Source organism: Nicotiana attenuata, unplaced genomic scaffold, assembly GCF_001879085.1.
Source record: "Nicotiana attenuata strain UT unplaced genomic scaffold, NIATTr2, whole genome shotgun sequence".
Taxonomy (NCBI): Eukaryota; Viridiplantae; Streptophyta; class Magnoliopsida; order Solanales; family Solanaceae; genus Nicotiana; species Nicotiana attenuata.
Window position 1 is genome coordinate 162,642 of NW_017670963.1, and position 7,471 is coordinate 170,112.

Here is a 7,471-nt window from a genome sequence, read left to right on the forward strand (position 1 = left end):
TTAATGTAATACATCCGTGAAGGGAGTGAGGAGATTCTTGGGTCATGCGGGGTTCTATCACCGATTAATCAAGGATTTTTCCAAAGTGGTGAACCCCTTGTGTAAGCTTTTGGAAAAGGATGCCAAGTTCCATTTCAACGAAGATTATATGAAGGCATTCGAATTTCTCAAGTTTAAGTTGACTACTACTCCTATTATCATCGTACCGGATTGGAGCTTACCTTTTGAGCTCATGTGTGACGCTAGTGATGTGGCGGTTGGAGCAGTTTTGGGGAAACATATCAACAAAATCTTCCATCCGGTCTATTATGCTAGCAAGACCATGAATGATGCCCAAGTCAACTACACAGTGATCGAAAAAGAGCTACTTCCTATTGTTTTTTATATGGAGAAGTTTCGCTCGTATTTGATGGGTAGGAAGGTGATTATTCACACCGACCATGCGGCACTTCGGTACTTGATGAGAAAGAAAGATTCTAAGGCAAGGTTTATGCGGTGGGTGCTTCTATTGCAAGAGTTTGATCTAGAGATTCAAGACCGCAAGGGTAGTGAAAATCAAGTGGCGGACCACTTGTCCCAATTGGAGGAGGAGGGGAGGCCACATGACGGCCTTGAGATCAATGATTCCTTCCCCGACGAGAAATTTCTAGAAATTTCAATGACGGGGATGCTATGGTTAGCGGACTTAGCAAACTATCTTGTGAGTGGCATTGTACCGAATAGTTCTCTTTAAACCAAAGGAAGTAGCTCAAACGGGATTGCCTTGACTATTATTGGGATGAGCCATATCTTTCCCGGATATGTACCGATTGTGTGATCTGAAGATGTGTGGCGGAGGAAGAACAAATGGGAATTCTGGAGACTTTCCACTCTTCACTGTATGGTGGTCACCATGGGGGAGCGAGAACGGCAACAAAAGTGTTTGTGTATTCTATTGGCCTACTCTCTACAAGGACTCTAATTCTCTAGTCAAGCGTTGTGATGAATGTCAAAGGGCCGATTGGATTTCTAAGAAGAATGAGATGCACCTCACCACCATCTTGGAAATTGATATCTTTGATGTTTGGGGTATTGATTTCATGGGACCATTCGTGAGCTCTTGTGGGAACACTTACATTTTGGTAGCTGTGGACTATGTGTCAAAATGGGTTGAAGCCATGGCTTTACCCAACAACGAAGCTCGAAGTGTGGTGGCATTTTTAAGAAGAACATCTTTACAAAATTCGATACTCCAAGGGCTATTATTAGTGATAGGAGTTCGCATTTTTGCAACAAGGCTTTTGATACCTTACTCACCAAGTATGGTGTCACTCACAAAGTCTTGACCCCCTACCATCCTCAAGCAAGTGGACAAGTTGAAGTCTCCAACCGGGAGATCAAGAGTATTTTGTCAAAGACTGTGAATGCCAACCAGACGGATTGGTCAAGAAAACTTGATGATGCTCTTTGGGCTTATAGGACGGCCTTCAAACCACCGATTGGGAAGTCTCCATATCAATTGGTATTTGGGAAGGCGTGTCATCTTCCAGTAGAACTTGAGCATAAGGCCATGTGGGCTTTGAAGAAGTTGAACCTTGAGTAGGATGTCGCCACAAACTTAAGGGTGGCACAATTGAATGAGCTTGATGAATTCCGGTATCATGCCTACACAAGTTCGTCCCTTTACAAGGAGAAGATGAAGTACCTCCATGACAAGTACATCCACAACAAGGAGTTTAAAGAAGGTGATCTTGTGCTATTGTTCAATTCCCGGCTACGGATGTTTCCGGGTAAGTTGAAGTCAAAATGGAGTGGCTCGTTTGAAGTGGTGAATGTAACCGCCTTTGGTGCTATAGATTTTAAAAATAAGAACGATGATGTGTTTAGAGTCAATGGGTACCGGGTTAAACATTATCTTGACAAGGTTGATGATGACCACATTGTAGCGGTTCTTCATTTCAAATGATTGGTAATCTGCGTCGTGTCATGACGTTAAATCAGGCGCTTCTTGGGAGGCAACCCATGTGTCTTTTTCTTTTTCTTCTTCATTAGATAGGATTTGTTTTGTGCTAACTAGTTTTGAAGTGTATGTAGGAATGGGTGTGCATTGCAGGGACTGTGCAAGAAAAATTGGCTAACTATCACAAAAGTGCGGACCGCACCAGAATTATGTGGACCACACAATCACTCTGCAGCCGCACAATTCTGTGTGCGGTCACACAACTAGAAGACCAAAAATGCATGCTCTCTGAATATTGGCCTGTCAAACTTCATTAACAATCTGCGGTCCGCACAAATTCTGTGGCGGCACTCACTTTTATGCGGACTGTAGAGCTTCTTCACAGGGTCAGGTAAAGAGTGCAGACTGCACTCAAAATTGTGCGGCCGCACTCAGGTAAGTTTTGGGCCGACTGGGTCAACCTATAAATAGGACTTCCATGTACTATTCACACTTTACGTTCTCTGACTTTTGGATCCATAAGCAAACACAGTGCATATCTCATTAGTTCTAAATCTTCCCTCATTTCATCAAGTTAATTCTCACCTGCATCAATCACTACTGGTATGTTCAATCCATGTCAAATTTCTGTTCATTCTTCTTAATTTTTGTTTTTGTTTTATTTGATTAGTTTAATTAGTTTTAGACCTAAAAATGTCAAATGTGCTTAATATGTGCTTCAAAATCATGTGGGTAGCTTTGTATATGTTCATTAGGGACTAGGTAGACCACTAATCTTGTCAATTTGTGCAAACCTTGTCTAATTTGTGAAAAAAATCGAATCAACCCTAGCATATTACCGCGTGAAATTCAAATTGTGCGACCGCACACACTTTTGTGCGGTCTACACTTCTCTAAGTTAGGGCATCTATATGCTTGAATTGTTCGGACCGCATTCAAAAATATGCGGTCCACAGTGAAATTATGCGGTCCGCAGCAAAATTGTGCAGTCCGCACTGCTGAATAATCAGAGAACCCAGTAGTCTGAACCTAGGGCTGTGCGGCCGCACTGTGAAATTGTGCGTTCCGCACTCGGCTGTCTGCGGCCGCACTCACTTTTGTGCGTCCGCACTACCTCTTCTGAGTCTCCTTTAGTGCAACTATCAAGCATGTATCTGTATACACTATGAGATTCAATTCTAATTGATTCCTATTACTTATGTGTTGCAGACAATGGTTAGATCACGGGGCAGAGGCGATACATCAAAAGGGAGGGGTGAGCCCTCTCGAGGCCGAGGCTGAGGCAAGAGTAACCTACCACTTGCCATTTCAGAGAGTCATAAGCAAGAAAGAAACCGCCAACAGGGTTCTTGAACCCTCCGAGTCCAGTGAGTATCTCCCGTCTAGGGAAGCTTCTGAGGGTAACTCTGTGCAAGCACTTCCTGATACCCATTCTCAACAAGTCCCGGGTAGATTCCGCTCAGTAGATGAATCCTCTTCCGCTACTAGTTCTCTGAGGGTTCGGAAGAGGGTAGCCAAGATTCTGATCCCTCTTCCTCACATGCCCCGGCTGCACCAGTCAATGTATATGATGATGATGATGATGTCCCAGATGATGGGAGAGGAGGTGACACTCGAGTAGGCGGCCTTGAGAGGTCGAGGAGAAGAGAGATGTGGGAAGATACATTCGTCAGCTTAACTGCCTTCAACAGATTCAGAGAGTGGTGGCCCCAGAGATCGCTCACACTTGAGCGACAGTTCTAGATGAAGGATTTGGACGTTCACAATCCAAATGTCCTCAGACAGTTTCAGGAGCGAAAGGGATGGAAATGCTTCACCCAAAGTTTCATCGGCGCAAATGAGCACTTGGTTAAAGAATTTTATACCAATGTGGCTCACATAAAGAAGGGTACCAAGATAATAAAGGTGCGAAATCTGGAAATCCGATTCGACTCTTGTGCTTTGAACATATATATGGGATTCGAAGAAGTGGAGGCAGTCCAATACTTGGAAAAGCTTGTTATGGGTGATGTATCTCGCCTGTGGTTAGCAGACAATTTGGCTGCTCGAGACCACCACCTCCGTGGCTCACAGCAGGGGTTCCCAAAGTCCGAGCCACCCTAAATTTTGAAGCCAAAGGTGGCAGACATTCGTGTGCAGCCGTATTTATCCGTGTTTAAATGAGAACAACCTCCCACTTCCCCGAGCAATCCTGGTGGATTCGATTATGGCTGGGTACCTGATTAATGTTGGTGCCATCATGTAGCCTTTCTCATGGTACCACCTACAAGGTGCTGACAACCTGCAGTTCAAGGGTAAGGCAACTACCTCTGCTGGCCAGTCTGAGGAGCCAACGATAGTAGTTATTGANAAAAAAGAGGTGTGACAGCTCTGGCGACTCTGCTGGGGACAAGGACCCAGAATTTCGGTTCACGGTTCAGAATTCGAGCTTGGAATAATTGTTGTATTTGGATTTGTTTATCTAATTTTATTACATGTTTGGGACGTAATGTGCAAAATAGGTTGCGTTTTTTTACCGCTTTTTGATATTATACTCGAATTGTATATATAAAAACTGCTACGAAAACCCCCTCTCTTCTCACCTCCCAAGGGATGTGCTCGCTGGTCGAGACTCCTTATTCTGTTAGTGTCATACCTAAATAAGAAAGAGGCCGGACAAGTTACTAAGCCGGATGGCCTTTCGGTTCCCGGTACGTAGCCCCCTCCTCGACTCGAGTTGTCCGCTCGGGTGCACAGTCTAGAACATATACCCAGGTTTTGAACCTAGAATAACTCAGCCTCATGCCGGATCCCTAGTAGGAACGCTTATCTGTATCATGTGCATTTTGACTTATTTGACTTAGGGGACTCAACACAGGGGTTGGGTCCGTCTAGGACAGGTGTACCCAAAATAACAGACCATCTTGATGCATCCTATGTGCTACATTCAAAAAACCCTGTTATCCCTCAACCAGGTGATGATGAGATACAGCTAGAGGAGCCCGAGGGTGCTGCGGATGCCATGCAGACGGAGACCACATAGGGAGTTCTCTTAGATCTCTACCCTTCCTTGTTCTTATTTTTGTTAAGCATTGGGGACAATGCTTATTTTTATTCAGGGGGTGCTCTATTTTGATTGATTTGACATTGATATTGGCCTGTAATAACTCTTATACTCTTTTTCTTTTATCTTTATTTTCTCTTTGGTTATGTATATATTTTTCCCTCTCATTTGATGTATATATTCATTTCCCTTATGTATATATTCATTTCCTTTTGGTTTGTATATTTGTTTGTCTTACTTTCCGTAATTTACTTCATAGCTTCTTTAGTTTGTTTTTCCTTAGTAGTATAACTTCTTATTTACTTTAGTAGCTTCTTTTTCATTTTTTAGCTTCTTTTCTCGTTGGAGTGAAAAATAAGCCTTTGGTTTTCTTAATGCCATGGTTCTTTCCAAAGGTGGATTTTGTGTGAACCGGGTGGCTCTTCCTAACGATGGATGACGTGACAACCTTTTTAAGGGATTGAGTCCGTTTTCTTTTATTTTTAGGAAAATATAGTAGTAGTAATGAATAAAAGGATCTCAAGCATGCTTCACTTGGTACCAACACATTTACCTACGGCCTTATGGTTAAAAACAAGTTGTTTGCAGAAAATAGCTCTAGTTATGTGTGAAAAATAAGCCTTGATTTTCTTAATGCCACGGTTCTTTCCAAAGGTGGATTTTGTGTGAACCGGGTGGCTCTTCCTAACGATGGATGACGTGATAACCTTTTTAAGGGATTGAGTCTGTTTTCTTTTATGTTTAGGAAAATATAGTAGTAATGAATAAAAGGATCTCAAGCATGCTTCACTTGGTACCAACACATTTACCTATGGCCGGGTTTCCTTCCAGTCAGCAACTCATAGGGGGTTTTGTTCAGGAGAGATCTGATCATGCACCTGTTCATCAAGTAGCACACAGCGTTTATTGGCTCTGCCCAGAAATTTTTGCTATTCCACTGACAGTGAGCATTGTCCGTGCCATGTTTTCCAGAGTTTTGTTCTTTCTGTCAACAACACCATTTTGCCGAGCAGTTCCATGTCAGTATACAACTTGATAGAAGCATCAAGAGGAGTCACAACAGGAAAAATTCTGACAGTGGAACTCTGCCAGCAAGTCATGTGTGAATTTCTGTTGACTGATGATGTAGCCTTGACGACATTTAGTTACTTCCAAACCAAGAAAATAGTGGATTGTCCCCAAATCCTTGATCTTGAATTGTTGATCAAGGAATAGCTTAACATTGTCTAATTCAATAACATCATCCCCAGCTAATAAAATATCATCAACATACACTGCTAGGACTATAAGAGAAGTAGAAGTAGATTTGGTGAACAGAGAGTAGTCATTCATACTAGAAACGTAGACTTTCGTAGACAAAGCCTCAGACAATTTAGAAAACCATTGTCTGGAGGCTTGCTTGAGGCCATATAGAGACTTTTTGAGCTTGCAAACCAAAGGTAATGGAGAGGAAGCAGTGGGAGAAACCTGCAGTCCAGGTGGTACCTTCATATAGACCTCCTCATGGAGATCACCATGGAGGAAGGCATTACTGACATCAAGTTGATATATAGTCCAGTTTCTTTTAACAGCAAGAGAGAGAAGACATTTAATAGTGGTGAACTTAACAACTGGGGAGAATGTCTCATTATAATCAATTCCTTCCTTTTGAGTGTCACCCCTAATGACTAACCTTGCCTTGTACCTTTTAACCGAACCATCAGATTTCTGTTTGATTTTATACACCCACTTGCAAGGAATAGCCTTTTTGTTAGGTGGAAGAGGGACAATATTCCAAGTGTTGTTGGCCTCTAATGCTTGAAATTCCTTTAGCATGGCCTCCTGCCAAGCAGGAGGAGAAGCAGCCTGTTGATAATGCTGAGGCTCATGCAAGTGCAAATCTGTGGTAGACATTTTGGAAGCAGTAGAGACAGGGGCAGAACAAACATAATCTGTTAGGTAAGGAGGAGGATGGGATACTCTAAGAGATTGTCTTAGAGGAGGATGTACAGGTGGAGGAAGAGATGAGGTAGATGGGGAAGAAGAGGATGGTAAGGATACTGGAACAGCACTAGAGGGAGAATGAGATGGAGAAATGGGAGATGAAATAGCAGGAGAAGGTGCAGAATCTGCAGAAGTAGGAGGAGGAATAGGAGAGGATGCAAAATCAGGAGAAGCAACAGGGAATGCATCTTGTGAAGGAACATCAACAAAACTAGAAGGGGATGGAAGAGATGTATTAGAGGAATTAATGGAGAAGGGAAACACATGCTCATGAAAAACAACATCCCTGGAGTAGAAAATAGATTGAGAGGATAAGTTGAGTAATTTGTAACCTTTCTTCCCACAAGGATATCCAAGGAAAATAGAAGAGATTGCTCTAGATTGAAATTTGTCTCTACTATGTTTAGGAGAGGTAGCAAAACAAAGGCAGCCAAAAGATCTAAGATGATCATAAGTTGGTGGATGTCCATGTAGTTTTTCATAAGGGGATATGTTATTAAGAATAG